Below are 22,991 nucleotides of genomic sequence, written 5' to 3'. Positions count from 1 at the left end.
ATTCTTAGAAATATATAATCTTCCAAAGCAGAATAAGGAAGAATAGGAAATGTGGCAGACTTATTACTAGAACAAAATTGAATCAATACTCCAACAACTCCCAGAAAACAAAAGTCCAAGACCAGATGGATCCATAGGGGAATTCTATCAAACACTTAAAGAAGAATTACTACCTATTCTCCTCAAAGTATTCCTACAGTGGGTCAATAATCATTCAAAATGATATATACCACATTAACAAAACGAGGGATAAATATATGATCATTTCATCAGATGCAGAAAAAGCATTTGACAAAATTCAACACCCCTTCATGATTAAAAATGAAAAAACTCTCAACAAAGTGGGTTAGACAGAGTGTACCTCAACACAATAAAAGCCACAGATGACAGTTAGCATCATAGAGAGTGGTGAAAAACTGAGAGATTTCCCTCTAATCAGGAACAAGACAAGGATGTCCAGACCTGCTGCTTTTATTTGACAGTACTGAAGCTCCAGCCACAGCAATCAGACAAGAAACAGAAATACAAGCATCCATATCAGTAAGGACAAAGAACAACTATCACTATTTGCTGATGACAATCATATTATACATAACAAATCCTAAAGATGCTACCAAAGTACTATTAAAGTAATCAATGAATTTAGTTAAAGTTGCAGTACAAATAATTAATACACATAAATCTGTTGCATTTCTAGGCACTAATGACACATAGCAGAAAACAAGAAAACAGTTCTATTTACAACTGAACCAAAAACAACAACCACCACAAACCTAGGAATAAACTTAATCAACTAGGTGAAAGACTCTGAAAACTATCCAACACTGATGAAAGAAATTGAAGATGATGCAAACAAATGGCTAGATAGTCCCTACACGTGGCCTGGAGATTATTATTAAAATGTCCATACTACCCCAAGCAATCTACAGATTCAATTCATCTTTATCAAAATGTCAACAGTGTTTTTCACAGAACTAGAACAACTAATCCTAAAATTTGTGTGGACCACACAAGACCCTGAATAGCACTCTTGAAAGCACTCTTGAGAGACACAAAGCTCCAAGTGGTCACAATCCCAGATTTCAGGATGTACTGCAAAGCTGTCGTGTTCAAAACAGTATGTACTGGCACAAAAATAGACACAAAGATAAATGGAACAAAATAGAGAGCCCAGAATAAATACCATGTTTATATGATCAATTAATTTACAACAAAGGAGGCAAGAGTATACAACTGGGGAAAGACAGTCTCTTCAATAAATGACAGGAAAACTGGACAGCTGCATGCAACAGAATAAAACTAGAACACTTTCTCGCACCATGCATGAAACAAACTCAAATGGATTAAAGACCTAAATGTGAGACCTGAACCATAAAAGTCTTAGAAGAAAACACAGGTACTAATGTCTTTGATATTGGTCCTAGCAAACATTTGCTATGGATGCTTCTGCAGGCAAGGGCAACAAGCAAAATAACTGTTGGGAATATATCAAAATAAAAAAGTTTTTTCACAACACAGGGAAACCATTAACCAAACAAAATCCATCCACTAAATGGGAGGAAATATTTACAAATAAAATATCTAATAAGGGGTTTATATCCAAAGGATGTAAAAAACTTAGACAACTCACACCAAAAAATATAATATAATCCAGTTAAAAATGACCAGGGGATTAAAAAAAAAAACACTATGTCCCCAAAGAAGACATTCAGATGACCGTACACATGAAAAGATGCTCAACATCACAAAACGTAAGGAAAATGCAAACGTAAAACCACAGTGAGATGTCACTTCACACCTGTCAGAATGGCTATTATCAAAAGACAAAAAATAACTGCTGGCCTGGATGCGGAGAAAAAAGAATCCTTCTTCACTTTTGGTGAGAATCAAAACTGGTGCAGCCACTTGTAGTAAAAAGAAAAAAGTGGAAAGCCATATGGAGATTTGGAAGCAGCCCCAGCGTCCACTAAGAGTGAATGGATAAAGAAGATGTGGTTCACACACAGAGGAATACTACACAGCCATAAAAAAGAATGAAAAATTGCCATTTGCACCAACATGGATGAATCTAGAGTGCATAATGCTAAGTGAAACAAACCAGACAGACAGTGTGTGATTTCACTTTTTGTGGAATTTAAAAATGAAACAAAACCAAAAAATCAGAAACAGTCCCATAAATACAGAGAGCAAACTAGTGGTTACCGGAGGGTAGGAGAGTGGGGGGGGGGGGTGGGCAAAATGAGTGACAGGGAGTGGGAGGTACAGGCTTTCAGTTATAGAACGTATATGTCCACTGGGATGAAAAGCACAGCACAGAGGATATAGTCTATGGGACTGGAATAGTGCCCTATGGTGACAGATGGTAGCTACACTTGCAGTGACTATACAGCATAGCATAAAACTGGGGAATCATTATGTTGTACACCTCAAACTAATGTCACATTGTGTTTCAACTCTACTTCAATTAAAAAAATAAAAGTAAAAATAAGTAAAAAAAACGCTACAAGAACTAATAAATAAACTTAGCAAGTTTGCAGAATACAACAGGGGTCAGCAATCACGACTTACGGCCAAACCCAGTCCACTGCCTGTTTTTGTAAATAAAATGTTTTGAAATACATACACTTACCCATTTTTATAGGCGAACTATGTTGCTGTCATACTGCAATGGCAGAGGTGAGTACTTGTGACAGAGACATATGGCCTGCAAAGCCTAAAATATTTGCTACCTAGTCCTTCACAGAAAAAGTTTTCTGATGCCTGGGATACCAGACCCCTATACAAAATAATTTTATTTCTAGGTACCAGCAACAAACAATTAGAAACTGATAGTTTTTTAAGATACCATTTCCAATAGATCCAAACAATTAATTAAATACTTAAGAGACAAACCAAAGTATGCGAAAAACCTATACACTGAAATCTACAAAATGTTGCTGATAAAAGTTAATACTTAAAAACATATAGAGATATATCTGTGTGATAAAAGACTTAATATCCTTAAGATATCAATTCTCATTGACCCACTGATTCAATGTGACCACAATAAAAATCCCAGTAGGTTTCTGCAGATATTTACAAGCACATTCTAAGATCATGTATAAATAAAAAGGACCTAGAATAATAAAAAAAAAAAATCTATGAATTAAAAAAAAAAAAACCTTGGGGCGCCTGGGTGGCGCAGTCGGTTAAGCGTCCGACTTCAGCCAGGTCACGATCTCGCGGTCTGTGAGTTCGAGCCCCGCGTCGGGCTCTGGGCTGATGGCTCAGAGCCTGGAGCCTGTTTCCGATTCTGGGTCTCCCTCTCTCTCTGCCCCTCCCCCGTTCATGCTCTGTCTCTCTCTGTCCCAAAAATAAATAAACGTTGAAAAAATATTAAAAAATAAAATAAATAAAATAAAATAAAGAAAAAAAAAAACCAAAGAGGACTAAATGCATCTGATTCCAAAAAATTATTATAAAACTATAGTCATCACAACAGCATGGTACTGGCATAAAAAGAAACAAACAGTCCACTGGAACAGGACTAGACAGTCAAATAAACCCACATTTACACAGAGACCGATTTTTTATATATGTAAAGAGCTCTTCAAACCTCAACAATAGGCATTTTTAAATGCCAAATATTTGAATAAATGCTTCACCAAAAAAAAGATGGAAAATAGGCATATAAAAAGATGATCATCAATATGTATTACGGAAATATAAATAAACCACAATAATATTACACACCTAGTAGAATATTAAAATTAAAAAGACTTACTGTACCAAATGTTGGTGAGGATGTGGAGGAACTAGAACTCTCGTACACTGCTGATGAGAATGTACAATAGTACAAACAGTAAGGAAAATAGTACAGTAGTTTCTTAAAAAGTTAAATATATACCTACCATATGATCTACACATTCAACTTCTAGCTACTTACCCCAAAGAAAAGAAGTATATGTCCAAAGATTCGTTCTTCTGTACATTAACATTCATAGCAGCTTTACCTGTTAAGTCAAAAACTAGACACAATAAAAAAAAGTCCATCAATAAATGAAAAAATAAATCATGTTAAGTCATACAATGGCTTACTGCTCAGCAATAAAAATGAATGAACGATTAGTAAATACACTAGCTTGGATGAATCTCAAAAGCACGGAAAGAAACCAAACACAAAAGACTTCATACAGTATGACTGAATTTATAGGGCATTCTGTAAAGGCAAATCCACAGCAACAGAACAGATTAGTGGTTGCCAGGCGCTGGGAAGAAGAGGGAAATGACCACACAACAAAGGGGAGAACTTAATGGAGTGATACCTTGATGGCTATGGCACTGACATACACTTACATCACGGTGTGAGTCTGTCAAAACTCTCACCTGTACGCTAACTAGGGTGAATTTTACTGTACATAAATGATGCCTCAATAAACATAAAGTTTAAAAACAAGAAAAAAAACCTTTAACTTATAGAAACAGATGTAACTGCCCCTGGAATAAAACACAGACTTAAATTATTTCTTAAACAACATTAGGCACTGGAAAAGAGTTCATACAAAGGTTCTCAGATTAGAAACTATGACCATCACTAACATATGTATATTCTCTTTAACTAAAACACCTGTTTGAAGTCCTTTCCAAAAGTCCTGTTTTAGGGGCGCTCAGGTGGCTCAGTCAGTTAAGCCTCCAATTTCAGCCCAGGTCATGATCTTGCGGTCCATGAGTTCAAGCCCCCGGCAGGGCTCTGTGCTGACAGCTCAAAGCCTGGAGCCTGCTTCGGATTCTGTGTCTTTCTCACTCTGCCCCTCCCATGCTTGTGTTCTGTCTCATTCTCTCTCAAAAATAAACAGACATTAAAAAAACCCTTTTTTTAAGTCTCAGTGACACTGCTATCCAGGCCCTAATTACACCTCATATGAATACAGCAAAATCTTCTAATGGATCTCCCTGTATCGCTGCACTGCAAACCAGCCTCCACATTGCTTTCCACATAATCTTCCTAAACCCAATCTAGCCACGTAGGCCTCCCATTGAAAAGCTTCTGATGCTTCCCCATAGAATAAATTTTAAACTTGTTGTAATGAGCACCGGGTGTTGTATGTAAGTGATGAATCACTGAATTCTACTCCTGAAACTAATATTACACTGTATGTTAACAAATTGGAATTTAAATTAAAACTTAAACAGTAACAAAAGCAAAAATACCCCAAAGTCAAGCAAGGCCCTTCTCAGATTAGTCATAACTTCTGCTTTAGGCCCACTTTCTGTTCTTTCTCTCCAACACAAACTTTTAACCAAATATATAGAAACACACAGAAACATCACATCATCCACAGGCCCCTGGGTGGCTCAGTCAGCTAAGCGTCCGCCTCTTGGTTTCAGATCAGGTCATGATCATAGGATCATGGGATCAAGCCCCACATTGGACTGAATGTTGAGCATGGAGCCTGCTTGGGATTCTCTCTCTCTCCCTCTCCCCCTACTCCTCCCTACCCCCCTCCCTCTCTCAAAATAAATAAATAACATTAAAAAAAATCAGATCACCTAGACCACTTGAAATTTCTACTTGCTATCTCCTCTAAGCCTCTGTACTATCTGCCTCACAGAATTCCCTCTGCCTGAAACTGCCCTCTCTCCTCAGATTCTTCTATAAAATATCATCTTAGGAAGACTTCGCAGCCTGTTCCCTCAGCACACACCTCCTTTACAGCATTCAGCACATGTTGTTACAATCTGTTCACTTGTTCACACTCCCTAAATTGAGATATCCTCAAGGACAGGTACCATGTCTTGATTTGGCTCTGATTCTCCAGGGTCTTAGCTCCACTCTAAGTGGATGCATGCTTTGGTGGGTCAGAGACTTGTAAATGCAGTCATTGTTGAGAACTTCTTATTCAATAAATGCTTTTTTTTCTTATCACTAAAGCAGTAGGAAAAACAACTGTTAAGAACATCATAAGTATCATTTGTTTTTGTTAAAACATCATGCTGTATTTAAAACAGAGTATTGTGAAAGGAAAAAAATCAATAAGTGAAATCATAAAGCCTATATGAGCTACTCGTTAGCTGTATTACCTTGGGTAATTGTTAATCTTTTGGCATATACTTTCCAGATATACAAAATTAACAATATCTGTTTTCACAGGGGTAATGTAAACACCATAATGTGATAACACCTTATGAAAGAGTTTTGTGAACTGTTAAAGGGCTATATAAATTTTTGTAGTAATAAAGAAAAATTACTATTTCTACGAAGTCAGCAAGATGACAGAAGAGAAAGCTCTGGATCCTCCTCCATACCTCCACAAACACTAATAATTCATGGAAAATTCCCTTGTAAGAAATCCATAGACTCATTTTTTACATAAACAAAAATGACAAATCTTCAGCTAGGCTAAGAAAAAAGAGAAAACTCAAAATCGGAAATAAAAGACGTGACAAATCATGTCACAGATATTAAAAATATCTGAGATTACTTTGAACAATTATAAACCATCAAACTGGACAACCTAAAAAAATGGATACATTCCTGGAAGCTTACCAAAACCAAATCATAAAGATATAGAAAATCTGAACAGAACTATAATTAGTTTGGAGACTAGTCAGCAAAAACCTCCTGACAAAGAAAAGCCCAGGACCAGATGGCTTCAAATATAAAGTCTAATCAATCGTTTAAGAAGAATTTAAGAAGAATTAAAAGCATTAAGAACATTGAAGTCCATCCTTCTCAAACTTTAAAAAATAATAAATAAAGGATAGGAAATAATTCCAAACTCATTTATAAGGCCATCAGGACGATGATATCAAAGCCAAAGACACCACAAGGAAAGGGAAACAGAACAACACAAAAACTACAGGCCAATATCCTTGATGCATACAAATGCAAAAATCCTCAACAAAATACTAGCAAATCAATCCAAACGTCACTAAGGGGCACTGGGGTGTTTCAGTCAGTTAAGCGTCCAACTTCAGCTCAGGTCATGATCTCGAGGTCTGTGAGTTTGAGACCCACGTTGGGCTCTATGCTGACAGCTCAGAGCCTGGAGCCCTGCTTTTGATTCTATATCTCCCGCTCTCTCTGCCCCTACCCACTCACTCTGTCTCTCTCTCAAAATAAATAAATATTTAAAAATTAATAGGTCACTAAAAGGATCATACATTATGACCAAGTAGATTTATCCCTGGAATGCAAGGATGGTTCAGCCACATGAAAACCAATGCAATATACCACATTAACAGAATTAAAAAAAAAAAAAAATCACACAGTCTTATCCACAAGTGCATTTGACAAAAATTCAACACTCTTTCATGATAAACATTCAACAAGCTAGGAATAGAAGGAAGTTACTCTAACATAATAAAGTCCATATATAAAAATCCCACAACTAACATCATACTCAATGATGAAAAAACTGAAAGTTTTCCTTTAAATCAGGAACAAGTCAAGGACACTCACTTTAGTCACTTCTGGTCCTACTATTGGACTATAGTATTACAAGTTCTAGCCAGAGCAAGTAGGCAAGAAAAATAAATAAAAGCCATCCAAATTGAAAAGGAAGTGAAACTATCATTATTTGCAGATGATATGATCTTGTATATAGAAAACCCTAAAGATTCCACCACCAAAAAAAACCTGTCAGACTAAGCAAATCCAGTAAGGTTGCAGGACACAAAATCAATATACAAAAATCAACTGCATTTCTACTCCCTAACAACATACAATCTGAAAAGGAATTAGGTTAATAATCCCATTTAAAATTGTAGCAAAAATAATAAATACTTAGGAATCAACTTAACTATGGAGGTGAAAAATTTGTACACTGGAAACTACAAAGAAATTGGAAAAAAAAAAAAAGAAAGCAGACTGCTGGATTAGAAGACTAAATACTGTTAAAATGCCTATACCAACCCAAAATGCTCTACGGATCAAAGAAATCCCTATCAAAATGCCAATGGCAATTTTTCTTTATAGAAATAGAGAAAAAACAGGAGCACCTGTGTGGCTCGCCTCAGTTAAGCATCTGACTTCAGCTCAGGTCATTATCTTAACAGTTTGTGAGTTTGAACCCCATGTTGGGTTCTCTGCTTTCAACACAGAGCCCACTTCAGATCCTCTGCCTCCCTCTCTCTCTCTGCCCCTCCCTGCTCTCATGCCCTCTCTCTCAAAAATAAACTTAAAAAAAAAGGAGAGGGAGGAAATACGGGCACCTGGGTGGTTCAGTCAGTTGAGTGACTTCAACTCAGGTCATGATCTTGCAGTTCATGAGTTCGAGCCCCACATGGGGTTCTGTGCTGACAGCTCAGGGCCTGGAGCCTGCTTCAGATTCTATGCTCCCTCTCTCTCTCTGCCCATCCCTGGCTGGTGCTCTGTCTCTGTCTCTCAAAAATGAATAAATGTTAAAAAAAATGTTTTTTAATATGTTCACTGAGGATATTGAGCCAAGGAAGGAAGGGAGGGAGGGAGGAAGAGAAAACAATTCTAAAATTCACAGGGAAACATAAATGACCCCAAACAGCCAAGCAATCTAAACAAAGAACAAAGCTGAGGCATCATACTTCCTGATTTTAAAATATACAGGCATACCTTAAAGATATTGTTGATTCAAAAAAAAAAATATGGATTCAATTCCAGACCGCTGCAATAAAGCAAGTCAAATTAGTTTTTGGTTCCCAGTGTATATAAAGTTATGTTTGTACTGTAGTCTACTAAATGTGCAATGGCATTATAGCTAAAATATAGTGTACACACTGTAAAAATACATTATTGCCAAAAAATGCCAACCATTATCAGAGTTATCAGCGAGTCATATCTTTTTGCTGGTGGGGGTCTTATCTCTACAACAAAGGTTGCTGACTAACCATCGTGGCAGCTGCTGAGACTGGAGTGGCTGTGGCAACACCTTAAAATAAAACAATAGGTCTGCTACATCAATGGACTCTTCTTTTCACAAATGATTTCTCTGTAGCATGCAATATCATTTGATAGCATTCTACCACTTCCAAAATTGCAGGCAATCCTCTCAAACCCTGCACTGCTTTACCAACTAAGTTCACGGAATATTCCAAATCCTTTGCTGCCATTTCAACATTTCACAGCTTCTTCACCAGGAGTAGATTCCACCTCAAGAAGCCACTTTCTCTGCTCATCCATAAGAAGCAAGTTCTATCTGTTAAAGTTCTATCATAAGAGAGCAGCTCATCAGTCACATCATTCTAGTTCTCCTGCTATTTCGACCAAATCTGCAGTTACTTCCTCCAATGAAGTCTGGAACCTCTCCAAGTCATCTATGAGGGTTGGAATCAACTTATTCCAAACTCCTTGAATGTTGATATTTTGATCTCTTCCCGTGAATCATGAAAGTTCTCAATGGCTTATAGAATACTGAATCCTTTCCAGAAGGTTTTCCATTTACTTTGCCTAGATCCACCCAAAATATCACTATTGATGGCAGCTAAATAGGCTTATGGAATGTCTTTCTTCAATAACAGGACTTCAAAGTCAAAATGACTCGTTAATTCATGGGCTATAGAATGGGTATTGTGTTAATGTTGAAAACAACATTAATCTCATTGTACATCTTCATCAGAGCTCTTGGGTGACCAGGTGCACTGTCAATGAGCAGTAATATTTGAAAGCAATCTTTTTTTCTGAGCAGTGTTTCAACAGTGGGCTTAAAATATTCAGTAAACCACATTGTAACCAGATATGATGTTATTGGCATACAGACCACAGGCAGAGTAGCTTTCCTATCATTCTTAACATTACTGGGATTTCAGAATGGTGAAGGAACATTGGCTTCAACCTAAAGTCACCAGCTGCATTAGCTCCTACCAAGAAAGTCAGCTTGATGCTTTGAAGGCACACCTGTCCTCTCTAGTTATAAAAGTCATAGGCGGCATCTTCTTTCACTAGAAGGCTGTTTCATCTACACTGAAAATCTGCTGTTTGGTGTAGCCACCTTCATTAATTTCTCAGTTGGGTCTTCCAGAAACTTGCTACAGGTTCTCCATCAGCACCTGCTGCTTCAACCTTGCACTTTCCTGTTATGGAGCTGGTTTCGTTCCTTAAACCTGAATGAACCAACGTCTGCTAGCTTCTGACTTTTCTTCTGCAGCCTCCTTACATCTCTCAGCCTTCATAGAATTGAGAAGACTTAGGGCCTTGCTCTGGATTAGGCTTTGGCTTAAGGGAATGTTGTGACTGATTTGATTCTCTCCAGACCACTTTATTTTTCTCCATATCAACAATAAAGCTGTTTCAATTCCTTATCATTCTTGTGTTCACTGCAGGAGCACTTTCATTTCCTTCGAGAACTTTTCCTTTGCATTCCTTGGCTGTTTGGCACAACAGGCCTGGCTTTCAGGCTATCTCAGCTTTTCACATGTCTTTCTAAGCTTAATCATTTCTAGCTTTTGATCTAAAGTGAGAGATGTGTAACTTTTCCTTTCACTTGAATACTTAGAGGCTGCCAGAGTATTATTCATTGGCCTAATTTCAATATTGTTGTGTGTCAAGAAGAGGGAGGCTGGAGGAGAGGGAGAGAGATGGGTAATGGTTGGAAGGAGAACCATTAGGACATGCAAGCCGTTAATCAATTAAGTTTGCTAATCTTATACAAGCATCTTGTATGGTTGATGGTGCCCCAAAACAATTACAATAATAATATTAAAGATCATAGATCATAAGAAAATAATGAAAAAGTTTGGAGCGCCTGTGTGGCTCAGTCAGTTGAGTGTCCAACTTCGGGCTCAGGTCATGATCTCACTGTTTCTGGGTTCAAGCCCCACGTTGGGCTCTGTGCTGACAGCTCAGAGCCTGGAGTCTGCTTCAGATTCTGCGTCTCTCTCTCTCTCTCTCTTGCTCATGCTCTGTCTCTCTGTGTCTCAAAAATAAACATAAAAAAATTTTAATTATAAAAATAAATATGAGAAGTTTGAAATACTGTAAGAATTACAAAATGTGACAGAAAAACATGAACTGAGCAAAATGCCTTTAGAAAAACGGCATTAATAGTCTTGCTCAACAGTTTCACCAAACCTTCAATTTGTAAAACACAAACAAACAAAACACCCTAACTTCAAAGCGCAACAAAATGAGGTATTCTTGAATTACAAAGATAGTCATTAATATAATATAGCAATGGCATAAAGACAGACATACAGAATAAGGAGCCCAGAAATAAAACCATGCATACGTGCATGGTCAACTGATCTTAAACAAGAGTGCCAAGAAAATACATCAGGTAAAGGATGGTTTTTCTTCAACAAATGTACTGGGAAGTTGGATATCCACATGCAAAAGAATGCAATTGTATTTTTTATCTCATACCTTATACAGAAATCAACTCAAAATGGATTAGATGTTTCAACAGACCCCAAACTGTAAAACTCCTAGAAGAAAACTTAGGGGAATCTTCATGATAATTGTCTGGGCAACTCTTTGATGGATATGACACCAAAAGCACACACAATAAAAGCAAAAAATATTCAAGCGTGACTATGTCTAACTAAAAAGCTTCTGCACAGCAAAAGAAACAATCAACAGAGTGAAAAGGCAACATACGGAATGGGAGAAAATATTTGTAAGCCATTTATCTCAGAAGGGGTTAATTTCTGAAATACATAAAAAACCCCTATACTAAATAGTTTTTTAAAAAAAGGCTAACACTTGAATTTCTCCAAAGAAGATAGATAAATGGCCAACAAGAATATGAAAAGATGCTTAGCTTCAGTAATGAGGGAAATGACAATAAAACCCATAATTAGATATTCTATTATACCTGTCAGGGTGGCTATTGTCAAAAAGTCAAAGACCGCAGATGTTGGGGAGGATGTTGAGAAGTTGGAATCCTTGAATGCTGTTGGAAGGAATGCAAAATGGGACAGTTGCTGTAAAAAACATTATGGAGGTTCCTCAAAAAATTAAAAATAGAAATACCCTATGAACAAGCAACCCCACTACTGGATATATTTTCAAAAGAATTGAAATAAGAATCTTGAAGAGGTATCTTCACTCCTATGTCAGAGCAGCACAACTCATGATAGCCTGTGTGAAACAACCAGTGTGTCCATGAGGACATGAATGGGTAAAGAAAATGTGGTACATACATAAAACAGAATGTTATTCAGTCTTTAAAAAAGAGGAAATTCTGCAATATGTAATAATATAGGTGAACCTGAAGAATATTAGACTCAAGGAAATAAGCCAATCATTGAAGCACCAATATTGCATGATTCCACTTACATATCTCAAATAGTTATAGAGTAAGAGAGAGGAATGGTGGCTTCCACCGGTTGGGGGAAGGGGGAAATGGGACTTGCTACTCAACAGCCATACGTTTTCAACTATGCAAGACGAGTATTTTCTAGACATCTGCTGAACAGCATTGTGCCTAGTTAACAGGCTACATGTACGCTTAAAATTTTGTCAAGAACGTAGAAAAATATTCCTGTTTTTCTGGCTCACAAAGTAGAGCAGAGACCTCCACCACAGCATGAGTTTAGGAAAGCCTTTGAAAATCTGTGGTTAGCAGGTTTTTCAGTAATATTATTCAGGAGTCTGGGGCAATTAAACACAATCTGGGGCAGGGGAATATAATCAAGAATTAAAGATAATTTTAAATTCTACATAAATAATGAGCTTTTACAGCTATAGCTGGAACTTTCAATAAAATCCACTGAGAGCTGGCAAAAGCTCAAGCCATAATTAAGAATTCTCAAAGATTTAACCTATAAATACAACAGTAGAATTATTCTAATTGCAGCCTTCAGGAGGTCAAAGATAAAACAAAGATTTAGATTGAAACACTCAATTTGTGTTGATGGGCCTCTAATCCTGAAAGAGCAAAAATATGGGGGCTGTCCTTTTCCACCAGCCAAATACAGTATATCAGCATCCAGTAGGATTGTTAAAATAACAAAGACAATAAAGAGCATTGGCAAGGATGTGGAGTAACTGGTATGCCCATACATTGCTGGTGGGGATGTGAAATGGTGCAGTCACTGTGTAAAACAGTTGAGTTTTACACATTGTTAAAACAAGTTAAACACAGAATTACCATATGTCCCTGTAATACCACTCCTGGGCATATATCCAAGAGAAGAGAAAAAATACGGTTACACAAAAACTTGTCCATGAATGTTCATAGCTGCAGTATTCACAATAGCCAAAAGGTAGACAAAACCCAATGTCCCCCAACTGATGATTGGATAATAAAATGTGGTACATCCATACAATGGAATATTATTCACCTACAAAAAGGAAGGAGGTAGTATGACAGGCTACAACATGAATGAATCTTGAAAATATTATGCTAAGTGAAGGAAGCCAGTCACAACAGATGACATATTACATGACTGTATTATAAGAGATGTCTGAAATAGATAAATCCATAGAGACAGAAAGTAGATTAGTGGTTGCCAGGGGCGAGGGAAGGTGGGAATGGGGAAGTGAGTGTTAATGGGTACAAAGTCTCTTTTTTCAGGTGATGAATATGTTCTGGAATTAGACAGTGGTAATGGCTGCACAATTTTGTGACTATACTACAAACCACTGAATACACACTTTGAAAGGTTGAATTATATCTCAATTTTTAAAATACAAAATGTCAGAACAGAGCAATCCATGTGATTAACCAAGGCACAATCTTTGTGACCTGAGGGCCATGAACAGTTTAGCTGTATCCTAGTTAAATACGTTAGACCGCAAATTACACACCTTCTTGTGGCCACGAGTCAAAGATACACTGACTGAGACATCACAAACTGAATGAGAAAGGTGATATGACATCGCCTATCAAAAACAAAGTGGCCACAGGGTGCCTGGGTGGCTCAGTCAGTTAAGTGTCTGACTCTTGACTTCAGCTCAGGTCATGATCTGAGGGTCATGGGATCGAGCCTCACATCAGTCTCTGTTGCTGACCATGGAGCCTGCTTTGGATTCTGTGTCTCCCTCTCTCTGCCCCCTCCCTTGCTCATGCTCTCTCTCTCTCTCTAAAGAAAACAACAACAACAAAACAAAGCTGCCAGGGATTCAGTTGAAAGATTAGATCTATTGAAATCTCCTTTAGGATCGATGTGTCCCAAAAATTCATCAAAAAATATATATTTAAGTAAAGAGCTGAGAAAACATTTTCTCAAGTACTCTTTGCTGGAGACAGATCTCCCTTTGGGCCTTCAGCACCACAGGAAGAAAATCTCAACATTATTTTTACCTTGAATTACATGTTTCCAGAATATAGTAGATTTCTGACACAGTGAGGTATTGTGTAAGAGATTTTGTTCTGTGTCTGCAACATGGGAAAAGGCACTGCAATAAATATGATCCTAAAAGGGCTCTTGATTTCCTTTGTCAGTTATGGGTAGTTGGGAAGAAATCTGTTTCAAGAATAGTAAATAATATTACCAAGAATGCTCGATTGTCTGGAAAAGAACTGCTGACTTCAGGGGAGAGGTAAAACTCTAACTACAATGAGAGCCAACAAAGGGCCAAGTAGCCAGAACCCTAAAATTCACTCAGAATGTTTTCAGCTTTCCATCTTTTTTTTTTTTTTAAATGTGTATTTATTTTTGAGAGAGAGAGAGACAGCACGTGGGCAGGGGAGGGGCAGACAGAGAGGAAAACACAGAATCCGAAGCAGGCTCCAGGCTCGGAACCGTCAGCACAGAGCCCGACGAGGGGCTCGAACCTGTGAACCATGAGATCGTGACCTGAGCCGAAAGTCAGATGCTTAACTGGCTGAGCCAGCCAGGAGCCCCTCCAACATTCCATCTTTAAGAAAAAAGATTGTTTCTTTACTACTTACACCCCAAATTCAAAATCTAGGATGACAGCAGGGGCTCTTTATGGATGACACTTGTAGCATGCACTTCTGAGTGAAGGCCTACGTGTGGGTTGGTCACCCATCCCCAGGGCTTAGCACCATGATTAGCATTTTACCAGTAATATGTCTTAAATTAATGTTGAAAAAACCACCATCTGAAATACTGACCCTCCACCACCATAAACCAGGAATTCAAGACAATGTTGCCTATCTATCTTGCCTGACTACCTTCAAGAGTTGCATAGAGAGAGAACTTTTACACACATTTCACAAGCTCCATTCTCAAGCATTTCCGTCTGACAGTCACTCTTCCAGAGCAAATTAAATAACTACAAAGCAACATGATAGAAAACCCTAACATCTGGGCAAAGGATGAGCTGGGATAAATGAAACGCTTTATTAGCTGCTGCCTGCAGGAAGGGGCTGCTTATACTCTTCACCAGAGGATAAAGGGCTGAGATGAAGTCAGGTGTCCTCAGGCTCAATGGACAAGCCGGGCAAATATGTTTACAACCTTAACTGTCACGAGAACAAAAACACAGTAGTAACACAAGGCAGGACTGCAGAGGACAAATGCTGTTTAGTCGCAGATCGTGCATCTAGCGGAGTAGGATTCCTGTGGCTTGTGGCACCCACTTTCTGATAACGAAGGTGCTGTGTAAGGAGCACTACCACACCCTGTTATAATCACACAGTGTTCAGAGAGAGGGCCTCCCCCCGCCACCCTCCACCACTTACAGGCTGTGCGAGCTCCTGCAACTCATCTAGGCTTCCCTCTTTGTGACTAACAGATGGACTCACACTGCTGGCTCTTAGGATTGTTGCAAGGGTGCAAATAGTTTATGCATATAAAACACCCAGCCCAGAGAGCAGCCAGTCAAAAATGTAAACCCCTCCTTGGAAGTACACACACGGAACACTGCCGAAGGGTGCCCTTCATCCCCAGCAATTTTTCAGCACATGCATCCTGCTGGGTGAGTCCAAAGGAAGGGAAGATGCATGAGAGAGTGTCCCTGTATTCGGGCAGCCTACAGTCCAGCAGGGGGATGGTGCTGGGAGCTCCAGAAGGGCTGAAAGTGGGCAGACCCAGCTGTGGCTCAACATGTGCTTTGCCAGGGTGGGGCAGGTGCCCGACGCACTGGGGCAGGAACTCAAAAACTGGGGTGCAAGGGTCCATCCCTCCACCAGAAAGCGGGGAGGAAGAGCACACTAATCATGACTGAGCAGAAGCCCACTCTACAGGTGGAAAAAGGAGAGTCAATCACAGTGTCTATCACTAAGAGCTAGGTAAATAAATGGTTGGTGAAGGGATGGCTGGAGTAATAAATGCATGGCTGAATCCACAATATAATGGAATATGTGCACTTTTTTAGAGGGCTTTTTCTTCTTTGGGGTGTGAGGCTGCCTTTGATTTAGGTTCACATAATCAAATAGAGAGAGTCATCTCAATGTGCCTAAATGACTTTACGGGAAACCTATCGGCAATTAGGCATTGACCACCAATATATGACTAAGCTAGTAATATGAGTCAGACACTATATGGAGCGTAACTTGGGTTAAGAGCATAGGATGTGGACTGAGACTGACCCGTGTTCAAATTCTGTCTCTACTACTTACTGGGTAGGTAACCTGGATAAGTTGCTTAACCTCTCCAGGCCTCAGTTTTCTCATCTGCCTAATGGAGAAATGGCAGCTCCCATCTCACAGTGTGGTTTTGAGGGCTCAATAATAAAACATACCTGAGATGATGAGCAAACAGAATGTTTAATGAATGTTAGCCCTTATAATCCTTCATAATAAATCCATCCTGAATCACCTTTAGCTTCATGTGAACTGTACATGAACCTAGAAGAGGAAGGGCACCTGCTCTCTGGTTAATGTACAGCTCAACAAATGGAAAGACAACTGTTAAAATAGTCCTCTTATTAGCCAATAGGACATAGGTGGGCAGGCTGCTCCCGTCTAAGGGTAGAGGCTGCCCACTTTGGAACCAGGTCCCTTCTGTGAGAGTACCTCCCTGGAAGCCCCCATGAAGCAAGTTACTACTGGGTTCTGGTTCAAAATCTACCTATTACCCAAAAGAAATGAAAAGATATGCCCTCGTAAAGGCGGCACATACATATTCATAGTAGCTTTTATTCATCATAGTTAAAATTGAAACGAAATAACACTGAATGGATAAGCAAACTGTAATACACTCAGAAAATGAAATACTACTTAGTGATAAAAAGAATCAACTCTGATACATGCAACAACATGGACAAATCCCAAAAACATGTTGAGTGAAAGAATCCAGGCACAAAAAACACATACTATATAATTCCATTATTTGAAATCTTAAAAAGGGAAACTGATTTATACTAACAAAAAGCAGATGAGTGGTTTCCTGGGGCCAGGAAGTCGGGGTGGTGGAAAGTGGGGTGAGGCAAGAGGGAATTTTCAGGGGTGATGGAAATGCTCTATATCTTGACTGGGGTGGTGTGGTGGTAGTGGTTACAAGAATATATATATTTTTTTCAAAACTCATCAAGCTGGGTCCCTAAAATGGGTACATTCTATTGCATGTAAATTATACCTCAATAGAGTTGATTTTTAAAAAAACCAATGAGAAAAATCTAACCTATAGATGACCCGGTGTGTATATGTACTTATATAAATTTATATATATATATATATATATATATATATATATATATTTCCTACTTAACTGAAGTATAATTGACCAGTAAAACTATATATATTTAAGATGTACAATATGTTTTATTATGCATATATTTTGTGAAATGATTACTACAATCAAACTAATTATCATATCCATCACCTCACAGTGGGTTTTTTGTTTTTTTGTTTTGTTTTTGTTTTTTTTTGTGAGAATAAAACTATTCTCTTGGTAAACTTCAAGTAATCTTAGTAAATTTCAAACTATGATACAATGTTGCCAATAATCACCTTACTGTTTAGATCTCCAGAATTTATTCATCCTGCATCTCTGAAACCTTATACCCTTTGACCAACATTTCCTCATTTCCTCTACTTTCTGCCTCTAACAGACTTTTTTAGTTTCCACATTTAAATGAGATCATGCAGTATTTGTCTTTCTGTGTCTGGCTTATCTCACTTAGCATAATGTACTCCAAGTTTATCCATGTTGTCACAAATGACAAAATTCCTTCTTTTAAAAGACTGAATAACATTCCATTGTATATGTATATTACGTTTTCTTTATGCATTCATCCATTGTTAACACTAGCTCGTTTCCATATCTTACTGTTGTGAATAATCCTGCAATAAACATAGGACTGCAAATTATGTCTTGATAGTAATTTCATTTCCTTTGAATATACACCCAGAAGTGGGATTGCTGGATCATATGGTAGTTCTATTTTTAAGGTTTTGAGGAACCTCCATACTGTTTTCCATAGTAACTGTACAAATGTGCATTCCACAACAGTGCGTGAGGGAGGGTTCCCTTTTCCTCCACATTCCTGCCAACGCCAACTATCTTCTGACTTTTTATAATAGTGGTTCTAATGGGTGTAAGGTGATATCTCATTGTGGTTTTGACTTGCATTTCCCTGATAACGATGCTCCCTTAACAACGTTAAGCATCTTCTTATATACTTGTTAGCCATTTGTGTGTCCTTCTTTTGAGAAATGTCTATTCAGGTCCTTGCTCATTTTCAATCAGGCTATTAGTTTTTTTTTGCTATTGAGTTCTGGACTTCCTTATCTATTTTAGAAATCAACCCCTTATCAGATACAAAGTTTGCAAAGATTTTCTCCCATTCTGTAGATTATCTTTCTGTTGATTATTTCCTTTGCTGTACAGAAGCTTTGTAGTTTGATGCAGTCCCATTTGTCTATTTTTGCTTTTGTTGCTGGTACTTTTGGGTCCATATCCAAAAAAAAAAAAAAAAATCATTGCCAAGACTAATGTCAAGGAGCTTTCTCCCTATGTTTTCTTCAGTTTCAGGGCTTAACATTGAACTCTTTAATCCATTTTGAGTTGGTTTTTGTCTTTTTGTATAAGGTATAAGATAAGGGTCCATTTCCTTCTTTTGCATGTGGATCTCCAGTTTCTCCAACATCACTTATTACAGACACAATCCTTTCCTCATTGTGTGTTTCTGGCACTTTTCTGGAAGATCAATTGACTATAAATGCATGGATTTATTTCTGGGCTCTCTGTTTGAACAGATTTTTTAAACAGTAGGTCTATGCATATATATACTGAAATACTACAAAATCACAAAGTTTTATTTAGCATTTATTATACTCTGGGGATTATTCTGAGTGCTTTGCATTTGATTCTTACAACAATCTCTGAAATAAGTACCTTTATTATTGCCATTTTATGGATTAGAATAATGAGGCATTGAAAAACGAACACTCCCAAGATCACAAAACTGTTAGGTGGCAGTGCTGAGACAGTCTGTCTCTAGATCCCATGATTTTAACACTGTGTTGTATTGTTTCCATGTGACACCCACAAGTACGTGCAAAACGTGTATATGGAAACATTAACCCACGTGCTAATAGCATTTCTTTATTAAGTGGCAGAATGTCTGGAGGTTTTAATTTCTTACAATTTCCTAATTTTCCCACAATGATTGGGCATTACTTCTGCAGTTTAAAAGTGGAAATATAATTGTACACCTGAAACTAATATAATATTGTGTATCAACTATACTCAAAATGTTTTTAAGTAAATAAAAAAATAAAAACAGTAATGAAATAATTCATATGGTATCTTATCCATTTAAGTAATAGTTTTACTAGTGTAAAAGATACCTAGGTTTTTTAGGAGCAGATCCCTTTTTATTTGTATTTTTTTTTAATTTTTTTTTAACGTTTATTATTTTCTAGACAGAGAGAGAGCATGAACGGGGGAGGGTCAGAGAGAAGGAGACACAGAATCTGAAACAGGCTCCAGGCTCTGAGCTGTCAGCACAGAGCCCGACGCGGGGCTAGAACTCACGGAACGCGAGATCATGACCTGAGCCGAAGTTGGCCGCCCACCGACTGAGCCACCCGGTTTTTTAAGTAGGCTTCACACCCAGCATGCAGCCCAATGTGGGGCTTGAACTTACAACCCTGAGATAAAGACCTAAGCTGAGATCAACAGTCAGACACCTAACTGACTGAGCCACCCAGATGCCCCAAGCAGACCCTTTTTTTCAAAGTCATGTAAAGTCTTAAATATAATATACATACATATATATATACATAAATATATATATATGTGTGTGTATATATATATATATATATATATAAAGTACAAAGTTAAAACTACTTGCATAGTATTTATTAGCATACAATCAGTTCAAGTTTACATTTGTTTTACATGGGACGCCTGGGTGGCTCAGTTGGTTAAGCATGGGACTCTTGGTTTTGGCTCAGGTGATGACCTCGAGGTTGGTGAGATTAAACCCCACATGGGGCTCTACGCTGACAGCAGGAGCCTGCTTGGGATTCTTTCCCTCTCCCTCTCTCTCTCTGCCCCTCCCCCACTGTGCCCCCCCCCCCTTTCTCAAAAACTGATGAACATATTTTAAAAATCTCATTTGTAAGTTTGGGATGATACCTTCTATTCCATATCAACTTCAGGTTCCAATTCAACAAAAATAATGAACACACACAAAGAAATGTGTGAAGTGATAATAGTTTCTCTTCAACAGCTTGCTGACCAATCTCAAGCTACTCTTCTATTACACTGGCCCAGAAACTTGAGAGAAGAAAATAATGTGAAGCTGGATCTTAATTTAAAAAATAAAGACTGAATCCTAAAATACCCCTAATTTAGTGAATTGGAATGAATATCCACCCTATGGTTTCCATTTCTTGTAACTTAATATAAAAAGCAGAGACAGAGCATTTCAAATGTACACTGACACTACAATCATAACATTACTGCCACTGTGAAAAACTGACTAGTTTTAATCACTTCACTGAATATCATTCCAAGATATAATGTTCAGACAGCATGCACTGAGCAGTGGGATTAACCCTGTCTCAAACTTAACCAATCTTTAATTAAGGTACATATGAGCCATGGTAGTATACTTGCTTGTATAATTTTACATTTGCAAAGATGCGCACCCCTCAGTTTTTTAAAGACCAAGGAAAAAATTTCTAGTACATGTATAATAATAATAATAGAAGTTTTAATCCAAGGAGCACATGCAAATCAGTTAGTCTGATGCCTAAATTACCACAGAGGTGTTTTATTTTGTCTCAAAATTCAATATGGAATACTTGAAAAGATGCACATCGTTCTTCAAAAATAATTTGTACATGACACAGTTGACCCTTAAACAACGTGGGGGCTATAGGTGCCAGTGGTTCCTCCTACCCTGCAGTTAAAACTTAACAGATAACTTTTGACTTCCCCAAAACCTTACTACTAATAGCCTAGCATTGACCGGAAGCCTTAACGACAGATAACACAAAGAATTGATTAACACATATATCAGTATGCTATCTACGTTATGTACCGTATTCTTGCGGTGAAGTTATCTAGAGAAAAGAAAATGTTATTAGGAAAATCAAAGGAAGAGAAAATACATTTACATACTGAACTGCATTTATGAAAAAAAATCCATGTAAAAGTGGACCCATGCAGTTCAAACCTATTTTGTTCAAAGGTCAACTGTACTCGAAAATAATATGGAAGGACTTGCTCTCTCAGATGTGTAGACTTATTATAAAAGCTATACTTGGGGTACCTGGCTGGCTCAGTCGATTAAGTGTCTGACTTTTGATTTTGGCTGAGATCATGATCTCCTGGTTGTGAGATTGAGCCCGATATCGGGCTCGTGCTGGATGTGGAGCCTGCTTAAGATTCTCTCCCTCCCTCTGCCCCTTCCTAGCTTGTAAGTGGCTTATGCTCTCATGCTCTGTCTCTCAAAACCAAAAAATATATTGATAGTGTGGTACTGGCAGAAGGAGGATGAACAGGCAAATGAGATTCCAGAAACAGATGACGACAGTAAGAAAATGTATTTAACGCTAAAGGTGACAACTGCAGAGGAGGAGACAAGGATGGACCTTGAATTAATTAAACAACCTATCGGATCGATTGTGTGTCCTTGTGATGGTCAGTTTTAGGTGTCATCGTGGGGAGGCTGTAGTCTCATTATTATTCAATCAAATAGTAATCTAGGTGTTGCTGTGAAGGCATTTTGTAGACACGATTAAGATCTACAACCAGTTAGCTTTAAGGAAACTATCCTAGATGGCTGGGGAAGGTGGGGGTGTGTGCACCTGACTGAATTGTTTGAAAAGCCTGCAGACCAGAACAGAAGCTTCTCTGAACAAATTCCACCCATGGACCGACAGTTCCTGCCTGAGATTTCCAGCCTGCTTTCCTGGTGGCCTGCTCTGTACATGGATTTTTCTCATAAAAGCAGTTCAGTATGTAAATGTATTGTCTCTTCCTTTGATTTTCCTAATAACATTTTCTTTTCTCTAAATAACTTCACTGCAAGAATATGGTACATAACATAGATAGCATACGATATATGTGTTAATCAACTCTTTGTGTTATCTGTCATTAAGACTTCCAGTCAATGGTAGGCTATTAGTAGTTAACTTTTGGGGACATCAAAAGCTACATGTTAAGCCTGCTCTGTAGATTCCAGATCTGCCTAGCCAGCAGGAAAGCCCTGGGTCTAGCAAATATTAATTTGCAGCAAGAGGGGAATGGTTAAGTAAACTACAGTATCTCCCTGATTTGGGATTCTGCAGCCATCAAAAGGATATTTACAAAATGCTTAAAAAACAGCAATGCTTTTGCCATCACTTGAAATAACAAGCGATCATACGTTTTTAAAACGGTGTATGATTTACATAAAGTTTGAAAACAGGCAAAACTAATCTATGCTGTTACTCTTGGGGAGCAGTAGTGATTGGAAGAGCAAGGTGGTGGGGGTGGTTTCTGGGATGTTGGTAATGTTCTACTTCTCAGTTCTGGGTGCTGGTAACATGGGTGGTGTTCAGTTTGTAAAAACTCTTTGAGTTGACTTGTGTGTGTGTATATGTTACATAAAGGATATATTATACTTAAAAAAATTTTTTAAGTTTATTTATTTATAAGGTGTGATTGTATCTCCTGGTGTTTTCACTTACGCAGGCCAACAAAGTCTTCTTTTAACCTTTTCTGAATTGAGCTGCTAGTGCTACCAG

The sequence above is a fragment of the Lynx canadensis genome, chromosome A1, assembly GCF_007474595.2.
Source record: "Lynx canadensis isolate LIC74 chromosome A1, mLynCan4.pri.v2, whole genome shotgun sequence".
Classification (NCBI taxonomy): Eukaryota; Metazoa; Chordata; class Mammalia; order Carnivora; family Felidae; genus Lynx; species Lynx canadensis.
This window is presented reverse-complemented; position numbering follows the sequence as displayed.